Source organism: Panthera pardus, unplaced genomic scaffold (genome assembly GCF_024362965.1).
Source record: "Panthera pardus isolate Hobbes unplaced genomic scaffold, ASM2436296v1 HiC_scaffold_13, whole genome shotgun sequence".
In the NCBI taxonomy this organism is placed as follows: Eukaryota; Metazoa; Chordata; class Mammalia; order Carnivora; family Felidae; genus Panthera; species Panthera pardus.
Genome location: NW_026526688.1, coordinates 28,226,183 through 28,239,403, shown reverse-complemented (window position 1 = coordinate 28,239,403; position 13,221 = coordinate 28,226,183). Strand labels below are relative to the sequence as shown.

General features: G+C 46.7%; 1 long non-coding RNA gene across 1 annotated transcript; it reads left to right on the top strand.

The window, feature by feature from the left end:
• The first annotated feature begins 2,593 nt into the window (after window positions 1-2,593).
• On the top strand, window positions 2,594-5,266 carry LOC109277400 (uncharacterized). The gene is made up of 3 exons (XR_002085127.2): window positions 2,594-2,702; window positions 4,098-4,155; window positions 5,073-5,266. It is a non-coding gene; the product is annotated as an uncharacterized LOC109277400 (long non-coding RNA).
• The last annotated feature ends 7,955 nt before the right edge of the window (window positions 5,267-13,221 follow it).

Genomic DNA, 13,221 nt, shown 5'->3' with positions numbered 1-13,221 from the left:
TAATATACAGAACATTTTCAACACCCCAGAAGGCTCCTTTATAACCCCTCCCAGTCAATACCCCAGCAAAGGTAAGTTACATTGATTTAAAATTGTATTTCATGACAATAATAAATAGAGTACTTGTTATAAAAAAGGGGAGCTGGATCTGGTAAGGTTGAGAGCCACTGTGTCTATTGAGACCTCCTACAGCTGCTAGGTTAGAGGTATCAGAAGATGTTTTCCACCCCTTGCTTATTCCCACAGCCTGTCCCTGGCACTGCCTAGACAGGCGTCGCGTTCAAGTGGAACAATTACATATTTTTTAATAATAACTGATGATGGTCTTAGAACTGTCCCCACCCCGCTGGTTCCTATACACATAGCCTGTTGTGTTTTACTGGGAGAGGCACGAGAGAAGGAGCGTGGTGGCCAGACGATGCCATCTTGGAGCACCAAGCAGCAGGCAGACACCTCGCGATCGCAGCCAGAGTGATGAGCCCAGGACCAGGCCATGTTCTTTTTATTACGCCTTATGGGGGTTGGTCACTCTTAGTTGCAGGGAGAAGAGGGAAACTAAGAGTTTCTGAATACATAAGGCACATATTATGCACGGGGAGATTTTCATATGTAGATTCTCACAACCACCCCAGAGGGTAGATGTTGCTGCTCCCTTTCTCTGGATGAGAAAGTGGAGCATTACTTCGAAATCACCCAGACACGGATGTGCATCCTAGCTCTGTTAGTCAACCAACCAGGCATCCAACCTCGGGCAGTCCCTTGTCCCTTCTATGAGAGACGGCCCTTTCACACCCACAAATTGCTTCCCATCTGAAATCCAATAACCTACGTGAGGGGCTTTTACTCATTGAAATAAACATACTTAATATTATCAATCACTCAAAAAGTCTCTGAAATACATGCTGCTGGAGGCCTAGCAAGGGAGTTTTGGCTTTTGGACTCAACAGGTAAGCAGAATCCTCGGCTCCAGAAACGAAAGCCTCCACAGATTGAGGCAGTGTGGGACCAAACTCAGTCCTGTCCTCTGTTTTGCCCTCCTCTTCACCAGCACAACCTGAACTACAAAGATAGACCTTCTCTGTTACACAGAACTGCCTACCTGGCAACCCTTCCTTGGTGGCCCATTGCAACTGGGGGGTGGGAAAGGCTGGGAGGAGGCTACTGCAAATCGGCTTATTAACATTCCAGGTTTAGCACAGCACAGCTGCACGGGCCTGGGTGCTCCCTGCCTGTGTGGGTTCACTTGTCCAGCTCTGTGTAGGTATACCTGATGGGGAGAGGGCGTGGCCACAGTATATGTTCAAAGGCAAACCAGAGCAAACCAGTAAAATAAGCTTCTGGGCCTCCTTTCTTCTGTTAATGACTCTCCCTTCCTCCTCCTCTCTACCCACACTCCCTGGGTGTCCCTGGTGTCCTCAGGCCTCTTCTGAGACAGAACACCTGAGTCAAAGGACAATGTCTAGGGGTGCCTGGGTGGCTCAATTGGTTAAATGTCCGACTCTTGATTCTGGCTCAGGTCATGATCTCGCGGTTTGTGAGATCAAGCCCTGTGTTGGGCTCAGTGCTGACAGTGCAGAGCCTGCTTGGGAGTCTCTTTCTCCCTCTCTCTCCATCCCTTCCCCTGCTTGTGCACATGCCCTCTCTCTCAAAATAAATAAATAAACACACACACACACAAAGAAAGTGTTCACCTTACCCCAGGGGTAAGTCTGGAATGAGTCTGGTAACTCATTCCCTCAGGTCCTGCTCAGCCTTCCACTGGTCTGTGTCACTCTTTCCTCTGTGCCCTCAGAGCCTTAATTACACTGCTAACCTCACAGAGCATTCTTCGTCTCTCCCACGATTTGAAAAAACTAGCCCTTAACCAGGGCCTCAAACTTTTTCATATTGCCCTATTCGAATCACTGATAAAGTCACCCTCTCCAGGCACATTTAGCCTACCTGCTATGAGGCATGCCTGAGTTTCAGCTTATATGCTCCTCTCCTCACTGGCACCTTTATGCAGTGCACAACTTGTATAACTGTACAGAGAAGCCCCTGCCATCAGCTGCTGTTTTATTCACCTCTGCGTTGCCCATTGCCTACCATTCTGCCTGATATCAATAAATGTTTGTTGATTGAATGCACATGTACACGCATAAAAGGATGGATGAATCACATCTTCTCTGTAACTCTAGTGACTCATGGGCTAATACCACCTAGATATAGCATAAGCCAAGACCACTGCGATCGCACACACACACAAGGATATGGGGTATCATTAAGGAAAGATTTGCGTTATTTATAGGTAAACCCACATTTTATGCAAAGGGGCTTAGAATCTACTAACCATTCCAGTTACAACCAGACATCAGCAATAGGCTAAGCCCTTTGAAGGAGACTAATGAGTGTAAGATATGCCCCTGCCTTCACTGGTGGTTAATGTAGCTGAGGAAGAAAAGAACCACACAGGAAATGTAGCTGTCAATACAGGACATTAATCAACAAATCGCACAAACTAATGGAAGATTGCACCTGTGACAGCCGGAACTTGCAGGACGGTTACATACGTGAGTAATTACGGGCACAGACCGAGCCAGAGTTTAGGGCAGGCTTTCCTGAGGAAGTAACATGTGAACACCCTCAAGGGTTCACCAGGTGAAACTGGCAGGGAAAGGGGTGTGACTCACGCCAATGTTCTCTCCTGGAGGGCATCATGGCAGGTATGGAGTAATAAGAAGGGCTGGGGTGTCTGGGAGGAGTGTGGCATGTGAGGAGGCTGGAGAAGGAGGAGGCAGACCATGAAGATCCCTGTGGGCATTTAGGGAGGTGGCTGCTCTCTGTCCTAAGAGCGACAGGAAGCTAATGGAGAGTTGGAAGCAGGAGGGTGCCAAGCTCAGATTTGTGTTTTGAAACTCTCACTTTTGCTGTGTGTGCTGTTAAGAGTAAGGCAGCAGGCACAAATGGAATCGTTTATGCTAAGCCAGTTAGGACTGAACCCCCGTTTCAGCTGTCCCGGGAACCACCTGGTCAGCATAGTTAGGTAATGTGCCTGATAGGCCCCTGCCATCGCCTAAAGGAAAGGAACTTCACAGATACCAACCAGCTCTTTCCTTCCTGCTCCCTTCTGCCCACAAAAGACTTTGACTTTGCTCACTTTCTCTCTGCTGGTTGGAGGCTGCTCAATTAGAATCGATTTTTGCTCAAATAAATGCTTAAAAAGTTTTAATATGCCTCAGTTTATCTTTTAACAGTTCTGGGGGCAGGAGGAGACCCCGAGAGCGCCCCAGAAGCAAACAGCAACCAGATGTAGGTACCTGCTCAGCCCCTCGAGCTCTCTGCTGTGTCGCTGCCTCTGGAGGTGGCCGGGAAGTCCCTCGGCGTCCTGGCCCTGCAGGTCTGGCGTCGTGAGCTTTCAGACTTCATTTGAGCAGTTCTCTCTCCAGACTGGGTCCAGAAACGCACCAGAGTCAAACTGGGTCACACTTAGAAACCGGGCTGGGTCTGGGAACGGACTGGGTCTGACCTGGAAACTGGACTGGATCCAAATTAGAAACCGGCCTGGGTCTGGGATCAGGCTGGATTGGACCTAGAAGCCAGAATGGGTTTGGGGTCAGACTGGGTCCAACTTAAACACAATTTTCTTTTAAGGCTGAACAAGGAGGCAAACCTTACGAAGGATAATCTGGAACTAGTGGCCACTCTGGAGAACTTTCAACCTAAATGAGCTTATTCACTTATGAGGTGGCCTAGAGAAAAAGGGGTCTCAGCCAAGCATTCACCATAACAGGAAGAAGGGAAATTATTTTTCCTCCTCTACAGTTTCTGGCGATCAGGATGAGACCCGCAGGGGCCCCACACTCACTGCAGAGCCCGCAGATGGGATCCTGGGAAAACCCGCAGAGCCTGCAGAGGGTGAGAATTCTTACCGGAAGTCAGCTCTCCCAGATCTCTAGCTGCAGTGCCTGCTTGACACGGGAAGGTAAATTTTCACAGGATCCTTCCCTTTCCAAATTCAGATTGGCGGGCAAAAAACATCTATAAGGATTCAGTCTTTGAATTGTGACACGTGAATTTGCTTTGGGGCACCTACTGATGGTTGATCTTTTTCTTTTCAGGGACAGCTATTGCCTTCTTGTCGGTCTCCTTTTGTGTCCTGAGAACTTGGCTTGGCAGGTGAGGAGGCCCGAAGATAGGGCAGACAGAAATGTGGGTTGTAGTCCATGTGAAGCCGGGTGCTATCAACAGTTGGCAGCTCTCAGGGAGATTGCCTAAGGCTTTCTTCTGCTTATCTTTGGGAGTGGCTCTGGATCCTGGGAGTGTAGCATCTTTGGTACTCTTTTTGGGTGTCCCACAGCATCTGCTTTGCAGGGAAAAATCCAAGTTCCTTAGTTTGGAGTGTAAGGCTCAGCATCATCTGATTCTACTCCATTTCTCCAATTGCTCCCCTGCCTTTCTTCCCCCGTATTATACACACCTGCTCCCCATAATGAGTGTGTGAATATACCTGACCTCGCCATGGCTACAGGCCTCTACACATGCTTTTCACATTCTGGAATGTTCTTCCTGTTTTCCCACCTGACCAGCTTCTACTCATGCCTCAAGAAGCCACCCGAAACATCACATTCTCATGCGAAAAATAAACTTGAAAGTCGACTAAGTTTCATATCGCTGGAATTTTATCAACTCGACTGCCATTGTGATGATACTTGTCATCTCTGATGGGCAGTAAAATATGTCCCAGAATATGAACTGACACAGTAAACTGCTACAGGACATTCTCTTCCCCACAGGTTTCTTATAGTGACGCTATAAGATACAAAACCATTTCATGGATCAATTAAAAATAAAGTTAGGCTGTGAGGGAAAAAAAAAGAGATGCTTTCTAGCCAGATTGTTAGTTGCAACTTATTATTACCTGGCCACAGTGCCGCCTAGCTAAGGACTACATTTCCAGCCGTCCTTGCAGCTAAATGCAACCACATGACTAGGCCCATGCTCTAGAATGTAAACAAAAGGGTAGGTGCACCGTCTGTGTTTCTTGCTTGAAAGGAAATTGCTCGCTTTCCCCTTTTTCTCTTCCTCTTTCCCAGGCTGAAGAGTGGATGTGGTTGTGACCCAGCTTTGACCATGCAACCAAGGACAACATCCTATGGATGATGATGTAACAAGATGGGAAGAAGCCAGGTCTCCAGCTGACCTGATAGAACTGAGCGGCCCCTGCAGTCTGGACTACTCACCTCTGACAATGGTCTCTTGTGTGAAAAATAAAGTGAATCTTCTTTAAGCTGCTGTGTGTGCCTGTGTAGATGTCTCTTTGCTTTAGCGTAGTAGCTTAGCCTGTTCCTAGGCGGACTAGGCAACGGGCTTCTCCAGAGCAGAGAGGAAAGCTCATGTTTTCATCTCCACACCCAGCATTGCACTTTCTTAAAAAAATATTCAGGATACCTCTCTGATTAAGTGGGTGCTTGAATCAGTAAGAACTAAGGCCATAAAAAGTGAGTTGGATCAAATCGGAAAGGCCGGGGATGTCCCAGCTAGGAGCTGGGATTTTACACCTGCCGCGTTTTGGTTCTGTGGGAAGTTGGAAGGCAGGGAAAAAGAACTTTGCATATCCAGGCTTCTCTGATTGTTGTTAGCTGGCTGCACCTGCTGGCAAATTGCAACACTGTTGCTGAACTTGGCCTGTAGCTCCTCAGACAAGTGAAAAGAAGGAGGAAGCAGCAGTTAAATACTGCAAGTTACAAACAGTAGATGCTCACCACATGGGATAAATGACAACAGTTTGGAATTCCTCTGGACCCAGCACTGGGATGGGTGCTATAGAGCGGATCTGGTAAACTTTAGACGTGGTTCCGGTGTGGGAGTTGTAGGTTTTGTGGGGTTTTTTGCAGCCATGTTTCTGTCCTTTGATCTTGATAAACTGTAAAATGCCTCTCCCACCCTTTCCCTCTTCCTGTGATTCTTTCTTGTCCATTTGCACCACTTACAGTTTTCTCCTTTCTACCAAAGGAGTTAGTCACCATGGCAATGTTAAGTTACTGGAGTCAACTTGTGACTTTGAGTTAAAAAAAAAAAGGCCGCGTTTGGCAGGGAGGGGCGGTAAACCACAACCATACAAACCAATCCAAACCAAACCAAATCCAAAACCCCAAACTATCATGAAAAATCAGCAGTTTTCCCAAATGAGATGGTGTAGCAGGACTCTGGCTGGGCCCACTGGGGAGATTTTTCTCAGTTCTCAAAAATTTTTCTGATGTTTATTTATTTTTGAGAGAGAGTGCACATGTGCACGGGGGAGGGGCAGAGAAGGGGGGGGACACAGAATTCGAAGCAGGCTGCAGGTTCTGAGCTGTCAGCACAGAGCCGGATGCAGGGCTCAAACCCATGAACGGTGAGATCCTGACCTGAGCTGAAGTTGGATGCTTAACCGACAGAGCCACCCAGGCGCCACCCCCCCACCTCTCAGTCCTCAGTTTTAAGAGAAGACATTCTATTCCTAAAACCCACTCTGCTCACACCTAAGGGCCCTGTGTGCCCCCTGCAATGATTGTTTGCCCTTTAGCTTGGGCTTCCAGGAGACAGAAAATTCTGGTCCCCTTCTTGTGTCTGTATAGGACTGTGCTTTTCTCTGTGCCTATACTATACCTGAGCTATTAATCTTTCTTTATGCTTTTGTAAACAACCTCCAGTCTCTAATACAGCTTATGACTAAACATTAGAATGAATGACCCAGGGAAAAACCATAGAAAGGGGTGCTCCAAATGAGTGCTGGCCCTTAGTGAAGGGTCTGTACACAGGGTCTGTCACCCTTTCCTTAGATCTCTTGCCTGGGTCTGGAAATGACAAAAGGACTATTTTTTGAGTTGGCTGTCAAAGTATCTGGTGACCTCTCCTGGTAGCTAGCCACACCCCCCACCCTACAGGGCACCAGCACCCCTACTGCAGACGTCACACCAGCAGGAAGCCCGACTGTGTGAATGTCTAAAATAAAGGCACCCGGCACCCTGAAATCCACTGCATGGCTTGTGCAGAACTTTTTTGGGGTGGGGGGACGTCTGCAGTGAATTAAGTTATGAATAGCAGGCGGGTGCAGCAGGAAGGGGCCGGAGTTTTCTGCCAAAATGTTGACATGTGGGGGCGCCTGGGTGGCTCAGTCGGTTAAGCGTCCAACTTCGGCTCAGGTCATGATCTCATGGTCCGTGAGTTCGAGCCCCGCGTGGGGCTCTGTGCTGACAGCTCAGAGCCTGGAGCCTGCTTCAGATTCTGTGTCTCCCTCTCTCTCTCTGCTCCTCCCCCGTTCATGCTCTGTCTCTCTCTGTCTCAAAAATAAATAAACATTAAAAACAAAACAAAATGTTGACATGTGTTCTGATCGCCTCACACCTCTGTGCACTGAAAGGTAATTTTCTGATTCCCTGTTTCCAACCGCTAGACAGGGAAGCAGACGGAGCTGCTGTCACTTGTTCGTGAGGCCAGGCTTTCCGACGTGGGCTTAAGGCTAGAATGGAGTCTCCCAAGGAAACATCCGGCTTCTTTTACAGACTCCCGGGCTGTTCCTCGGCGGGCAGGTGGGCAGGGCTCACAGACTCATGCAGAAGGGAAGCTGCTCTAGCAGATCGGCTGGGCCTCCAGTGTGCCGCTGGCTCTGTGAATTCCACTCGTGGCCTTGTCCCTCACCTCCCTCTCAGCTGCAGCCAGAGGCCCAGCACTGCATGTTGGCAATGTCCTGATGCAGGGGACTGCAGCAGAACCCTACCTAAATATTTAGAACTGACCAATCATGAGAATGATCAATTACTGCCTGAGGCAAGGTGTGTTATCTCTGCCCTGAGGCCAAGTGAGCAGTGAGGTTGGGAGGGACAGCTGGGGCTCTGGGGTTGAGTACGAGCCCCCATTAGTTTGCCAAGGGAGCAGAGCAATGCTGCCGAGCTGGGGGGCTGTGGCTGTGCCTGGATGGGGCTCGGTAGCTCCCGCCTCACCCTGATGGAGACTCAGAGGGTTGGGCTGGTGGTGGGGAGAATCAGACCCAAGTGTGAGGCTGCTGGTGTAGTGTATGCACATGTACGTGTGCGTGTTAGAAAGATGTGTTTACTCCTAGCCCCGGGAAACTTTCCTGTGCCTTGTTGTTGGGGGAGGGGACTGAGAGGAGGGAAGTTTATTTAAGCAGTGAGACTCAAACACCAAAAAATGAGGAGGGAGGATTATTTCCCAGCATCTATGTTACCTCGAGGAATGTCCATCACAGAAGTTGATCCCTGGGGAGGGGTGCATGTGAGCATGTGGGGTGCACTGAGGAGGGCTTGACCACCCAAGGGAGGGAAAGAGAGTTCCTATAAATAGGGCTGAAGTAAACTGCCCAGGAAAGCTGAGTACTACCCAAGACAGGGCTTAGGACACAATGGATGGCCATGGAGAAATGAGGGGGAAAGAAAGAAGATGAAGTGTCAAGGTCAAGACAGCTGACCCTCTATTCCCAGATCTCACCACATGTCCTAAGACTTGGGCCTGTTCTCCTCTAAGCAGAATGAAAGAGATTGAATATGGACTGTATGTTGGATAATATTATTGTATCAATGTCCAATGTCTTGGCCATGACAATGGTTTTATGATAATGTAGAATGTCTTTGTTCTAAGGAGCACATGCTGAAGTATTTAGGGATGAAGTTTTCTGATACCTGCAATTTTCAAGGGGTTCAGTAAAAAAGAAAGGACAAGAAATAGAAAGTATTAAAACAAATATGGCAAGACATTAACAATTGGTGGATCTAGGTCAAGGATATATAGGGGTTCATTGTATTAACTTTCAGTTCTTCTGTAGATTTGAAATTTTAAAAAATGATGCTAGGGGAAATGAATCACTGGTGCATGACAACATGAATGAATCAACATACTGATTAAAGACAAAACTAGACTCAAAAGAATACATACTATGTGATTCTATTTATTTGAAATTCTAGAACATGTAAAACTACAGTGGAAAGGTATCACAACAGTAGTTGCTTGAGTGTGTGTGTGTGTGTGTGTGTGTGTGTGTGTGTGGTGGGTGGGATGACTGGGAAGGATCATGAAGGAATTTTCTGTATTTCTGTAGGGGTTTGGGTTATGCAGGAATGAGGCATTATACAAAACTGGGACATTGTACACCTAAGATTTGTGCATTTAACGATATATAAAATTCATATGAAAAAGGAAAAAGTGGTTAAAAAAGAGTTGGGGGAAAATGAGTAAGGTTAGAGTGAGGTTTGTCTTGGAATTCTGACCTTTTGGGGATAGTCCTTAGCATCTTTCCCAGGTTCCCAATGTGGCTGGACATATTCTGAATGCTTCACTTTGAGGGTTCAGAAAGAATATACCGTTGCTCAGGTTTTGGAAGTTACCAACACTCGGGCTCTCAGTCAGCCATGGATCCAATGATGTGGCTAGACTGGTGGCTTAGCTCTAGGTACAGCGTGGCAGCCAGTCTCCAAGATGGCACCCAACGATCCTCACCTTCTGGTTTTGTAGTTCTCTTTCCCACTGAGTAGGGCCAACAGTATAATCAATAGGACATGGTGGATACAATGTGTGACTTCTGAGACTGTGACATAAAAGACACTGCAGCATCTGCCTTGCTCTCTCTTGGATCACTTTCTCTGGGCACAACCAACCCTATGGTGGCCGGCAAGGAACTGAGACTTCCTGCCAACCACTAGGACCAGTTCACCTGCTATGAGTGAGCTTTTCGGGAAGCGGATCTCCAGTCCCAGTCAATTGTTTGCATGATTGCAGCCCTGGTGGTCATCTTCACTGCAACCTCATGAGAGATCCCAAGCCAGAATTATGTTAATTCACTCCTGAATTCCTTACCCACAGAAACGCTGAGGTAATAAATGTTTACCATTGTGTGAAGCCACTAAGTTTCAAGGTTACGCACCAATAGATAACCTACACAGAAAGTGACGCTGGGATCATCAGAGGACACAAAGGTGCCTCTAGGCAGGGGTGGCCTGCCTTCCTGTGGCGAACCACGGGAGCTTCCCCTTGTGCCCACAAACCTCACCCTCCCTCCTGTTTTCATTCACAGCAGCCCAGAGAGAGAAGCATTTTCTCTTGCCATTCTGACCCCACAGTTGTACTAACAGTCACTAAACTTCTTCAAGGCTCTGCTCTCTAACACCGTCTCCACCCCCACCCCCACAAGAGGAATTCATCACCACACACTCGCCTCAGGACCTCATAGTACCTCATAGCACCACCAAGATTACCTTTTGGACCTGAAAGGTCCCCAGTTCTCACCATTGAAAAGTTATTGCCAGGGCGCCTGAGTGTCTCAGTCGGTTGGGCGTCCAACTTCGGTTCAGGCCATGATCTCGTGATTTGCAGGTTCGAGCCCTGAGTCGGGCTCTGTTCTGACAGCTTGGAGCCTGGAGCTTCAGATTCTGTATGTCCCTCTCTCTCTCTGTTCCTCCCCCACTTGTGCTCTCCCTCCCTCTCTCTCTTTCAAAAGTAAATAAACATTAAAAAAAAAAAGAAAGAAAAATTATTGCCAACGTCCCACCTGCGTTTTCCTCACCAACCTCGAGCCTCTCATCTGAGGAGAATCTCTGCAACCACAACCAATTTTTGTAGCAGACGCAGCACCGTCTTTTAAAAGAAATTTTATTAAAATATTTTCTTCATAAAATGTATATAAGGTCATTTTAGAAAAATTATAAAATACATATAGCAATCACTGTTAAGAGGGGTGTGTGTGTGTGTGTGTGTGTGTGTGTGTTCTCAAAGCACATTCACAATAAATAATTTAAAAGAAATGAAGTGCTGGGGCGCCTGGGTGGCTCATTCAGTTAAGCATCTGACTCTTGATCTCAGCTCCGGTCATGACCTCATGTGAGTTTGAGCCCTGCATCAGGCTCTGCGCCAATGGCGTGATGGTGCAGGGCTTCCTTGGGATTTTGTGTCTCCTCTCTGCCCCTCCCCTTCTTGTGCACGTGCACTCTCTCTCAAAATAAATAAATAAACTTGAAAAAAATAAAAGAAATGAAGTGCTAAAGTAATTTATTTTGTCACAGCCAAATTAAATTAACACATGTCAACCTGGAGGCTTTGTGTATTAAAGGCAAACTCTGGCAAACAACAACTTAAAACTTCTGGAAATAATACGGACACAGATCAAAGGGGGAGAAAGTGATCTTTGTGGTCTGCGTTCTGTCCGACCTGTCTGATTGGACTTTTGCCGACTGCCATTACATGCGATGTTGGTGGATACCACTGGACACCTCCTTGCCCTCTCACAGTGAGAACTATCGCCCCTTTCCTCTCACAAGTGCCAGACTCTGCTTAGACCCAGGTTCCTCCGAGGCCACGGCCCCCTGTACGTAGTGTATAAGGGCGGCCATAACAAAATACTACAAACTGGGTGACTTAAAACAACAGACATGTGTTCTCTCGCAGCTCTGGAGACGGGGAGTCCCAAATCAAGGCGTTGGCAGGATTGGTTCCTTCTTAGGGCCTCGGCGGGAGAGTCTGCTCCATGCCTGTCTCTGAGCTGCTGGTGGTTGCCAGCAATCCTGAATGTTCCTTGGCTTGTAGACGCGTTCCTCTAATTCCTGTGTGCATCTTCTCATGGTGTTCTCCATCTGTGTCTCTGTGTCTTCTCATGGCCTTCTTAGAAGGACACCCGTCATTGGATTTGGGGTCCACCCTAATCTAGTGTGGCCTCATTTTCCTGAATTATATCTGCAAAGATCTTGTTTTGAAATAAAGTCTCATTCTAAGGTTCTGGGTGGATATGAATTTGCGGGAGGACATCATTCAATCCCATGCATGAAACATCACACATTTTAGCCATCAGCAATGACAGTTATCCCAGTGGATTATAAATCCCTCCATCATGAGAAATAAAGGCAGAGGAAGCGATCAAGAAAAGAAAGGCTTTAAATTTTCTAAAATGTTTATCTATTTTTGAGAGAGAGAGAGAGAGAGAGAGAGAACGCACGAGCAGGGGAGGGGCAGAGAGAGGGAGACACAGAATCTAAAGTAGGCTCCAGGCTCTGGGCTGTCAGCACAGAGGCTGATGTGGGGCTCGAACTCACAAACCGTGAGATCATGACCTGAGCTGAAGTCAGACGCTTAACTGAGCCACCCAGGTGCCCCAAGAAAAGAAAGACTTTAAATTCGATCTCTGTTGAAACATTAAGCAAGTTTTATGGAGGTCCCAGGAGAGCGTGGATGAAGCCATTGCTTGCTGTCTTCCTTGTTGCTTGGAGAAACCAAAGGAGTGGTTTTCTGCAGGAGAAGACATTCTAAGACATGGGTAATGAAAGCGAATCTTCAGGAAACATAAGGGCTAGATCACAGCTAATTTAGGCAAGAAGACAGTGCCTTGAATATCACAAAACCTATAAAATTGTCTTTAAGAAGAGTCCTTCAGGACACGGGGAAAGGCTCATGCTGTAAAGCTGACGAAGAAAGCCAGCATTCAAAACCGCATTGGCAGCGTGAGCTCAACTATGCCATAAAGAGGAAGCATTTCCGGAAAATAAGGCTGGTGCCAGACGTGAGGTGGAGAGATGGACGCAGAGGGCGATTGCCTTTTATTCCACACAATTCTGCATTTGTCTGAATTCTTTTCCCCAGTGATCATGTACTTCTTTAAAAAATAAACTTTAAATCTGAAAATAGGTTTAGATCTACATAAAAACTGCAAGGATAATACAGAACATTCCCATATATCCAGTATCTTGTTTCCCCTATTGTTAACATCTTACGTTCGTCACCAATAATGAACCGATACTGACACATGATTATTAACTAATGTCCGTTATTTAACGGGATTTCAAAAGTTGTTTTGTAACGTCCCTTTCCTGTTCCAGGATTATATTTAGCGATCACGTCTTCTTAGTCTCCTCTAGACTGTAACATTTTGTCAGACTTGTTTTTGATGACCTTGACAGTTTTGAGGAGTTCTGGTCAGAGATTTTATAGTGTCCCTCAGTTTGGGTTTGTCTGATGTTTTTCTCATTAGACGGGGGTTTTAAATTTGGGGGAACAAGAAACACAGAAGTGAAGTGCCATTCTTATCACATCACATCAAGAGATATATTACTTTTTTAATAAAACACACAATAAAATATATTTTCAATAAGGATTATTCCAGGAAAAAAAAAAAAACAGTGCTTAACTCTGAGTGTGGATTATGAGGGTTTTCTCAATATTTTTCTTTATAGTCTTCCAGGAAATGTACAAAATACATTTTATAAT